This window comes from Nuphar pumila, chromosome 9, assembly GCF_984573655.1.
Source record: "Nuphar pumila chromosome 9, dmNupPumi1.hap1.1, whole genome shotgun sequence".
NCBI classification, from domain to species: domain Eukaryota; kingdom Viridiplantae; phylum Streptophyta; class Magnoliopsida; order Nymphaeales; family Nymphaeaceae; genus Nuphar; species Nuphar pumila.
The window spans coordinates 87,306,079-87,308,986 of NC_143257.1; positions in this window are offsets into that span (position 1 = coordinate 87,306,079).

Consider the following 2,908-nt stretch of genomic DNA (forward strand, 5'->3'; position numbering starts at 1 on the left):
ATTAGGATGTATGAGCATACATATATCTTGAAAATTGTTGTTTTCGTACCATTTTTATTCCTTTTCTCTTTCATTCCAAAATTCATAAATGGGACCATGAATGGAACGTGTACCATTCTATAAGAGGTGACTAACCTCAAGTTGATGATTTGCATCAATGGCCATAGTTAGGATGTGAACAAAACTTGGGATTTTCATCTTTTATGGAACAACATTGGATCCACACTGGACCCTCTTCAAAAATCATCATATTTTTCAAATATTTCTTTCTTTTATTAGAGTTTAATTTAAAATTGGCTCAAAATATATATCAATGGCCATAGTCAGGGTATGTTGAGAGTTAATTTCATTTTAAACTCTATAAAAGCACCCAAAAAAATGTATTTTATTCTTCACTTGAATTTAAATGTGGTTATTATATAATACATTCAATGACCATAGTCAGGGATGTATTATGTCTTCAATCTCATTTTTTATTCATTTAAAGAATGAAATATGATTTCAAAATCCAATTTCAAAATTATTTAAATATATTCAGCATTTAGGACAAAATTGCATCATATTTTCAAAATTCCCTTTTTCAAAAATTCCAAGTGATTCTTTTTCTTCATTTCCAGATCAAATCTCACTTATAGATTCAAATTCAACTCTATCTCATTTCCACATTCAAAATCCAATTTCATAGTCCAATTTGACTCTGAAATATTCAAAATCATCTTATATTCAAAATTTCAAATTTCCAATTCAAAATCAATTTCAAAAAGTTCAAATTAAACTTTGATTCATCTTTTTTAAATCCAAGTTTATCTTCCTACCGTCAAATTCAAAGATCAAAATTTGAGATTGATCCTGAAATCTCAAAGCTTGACCCTTCCTAAAAATTTAAATTCAATCTGGGTTTTCAAAACCCAGATCCATCTTCAAAAGTCCCATTTGGACTTTCAGAATCTAAATACAGAGTTAGATCCTAAATCCTAACTTGGCTGCAGATTTCCAAGTACAATCTCCACTTTTGGATCTCAGACTTCAGAATCCAAAATCCATTTTAGGATCCAGAACCCAATTCATTTTAGGATCCAGAATCCAATTCCATATTGGATCTCAGGCTTCAGATCCAAAATCCATTTTTAGGATCCAGAATCCAACTCCATCTTGGATCTTAGACTTCAGATCCAAATTCCATTCCAAATTTCAGATCTAATTCCATCATTGGATCTCGAGTTTCATATCCAATTCCCATTTTTCTAAACCCAGAATTCAATTATTGAATCTCAACTCTATTTAGAATCCAGACTTTGGATTCAAATTCCATCTTGAATTCCAGATTTCAAATCAACTTCTACTCTCAATTCCAATTCTTAAAACTAATTTCATTTCATCCCAGATTTTAAAATCTAAGTTTATTTTTTATTCTCAAAAATCAAGAACCAATTCTATTTCTTAATTCTATTTTTGATTTCTCAAATCTTATTCTGATTTCAAAGCTTTACAATTGAAATTTAGATTACATTCCAAATTTCATCTCTATCCCAATTCAAAATTCTAAATTCAAAGTCCATTTATGACTTTGAAATTTCCTTTCTTCTCCTTTTTATCTCAACTTCAAAACCATTCCTTTCAAAGTTCAGATTTATTTTCCCCAAGCTCTGATTATTCCAAAAACTTAGAACTTTAAATCTTAAGTTCTAAAGTTAAAAACCATTTCTTCACCCTATTATCAGATTCATCTCAAAAACACTTGGAGATTTCCAAAATCATTTTTTGGCAAAAGCATACATCCTTGCATTTACAGAAGCATGATTCTTTGTGCATTTAAACTTAGAATAAATTCTTAGATGATCTTCTAGCAAAGCAAAAGGCATAAATTTGATCCTTGATTTGATTACCCCTGGTAAAGGTGCCAGGAACGGTCGAACCTCATACCGACGAGCGAATCCCGTCTCTCCATTTTCTCAAAAATTTTCAAAACGGAGGCGAGTGATTTTTAAATAATTTTCAAAATTTTGGTCAGATGCGACCTTGCAAAAGAAATTCCTATCTTATTTCCCTTTTCTCATTCTCTCTTCTTTTCTATCTTTCATTTCCCCTTCAAAAAGGGAATAAAGGCTAGAAAGGCGAAGAGAAAGGAAAAGAGGAACGAGAGGAAAATTTTTGCGATGATCACAGTTTTGGCGACCGTGATGGGACTCGTCTCCGTCTGGTCAAATTATGTCTTCGCTTTGCTTTGATATTTTCTAAGTCTTTATTCTTCAAATGTCAGCTACATTTCCATGCAAACCTTAGGAGCCTAGACTCTGTCCTAAGCTGACATCATTGCATATAGGATCTAAGTATGGTTTGGTAGGACCATATTGAGGAGATTATTCCATGTTCACATTAGATTTAGGTCTAAAATACAACTCTCCTCAATTTTAGGGATTGAATGCAAACAATGTATGCAAGTGTATGCTTCTTTTCATTTAAAAATTCTATCTCTTTTAGGATTTGCATTAGAGTCTTCTGGTTTTATCTGCATGTTAAACATGTTTTTGAAAACATCCCTACCTATATTGTCCCGGTCTTCACGTTGCTGGGCTGTCTCACTGAACCATAGTTCGGGAGAGAGCCTCACAACTGGACCACTTATTTGGGTTTGCGCCTGTAAACACCCCAAATTTTCACCCTCATCCAGTGTTTGTCCATTTCATGAGTCATTACAGATCATTGCATGTCATTGCATGTATTCTGCATAGCATTGCATGTCATTGCATAGCATTGCGTGTCATTGCATCTCATTTTCGAGATCCAGCACTCCTATTTCAAAACATTCAATCCAGATTTGAATTTTAAAGCTTTTATTTCAAAATCAATTTCAAAACCTGGGTTTTATTCAACACTCTGTCATTTTCCAACCCCAGGACTTTATATT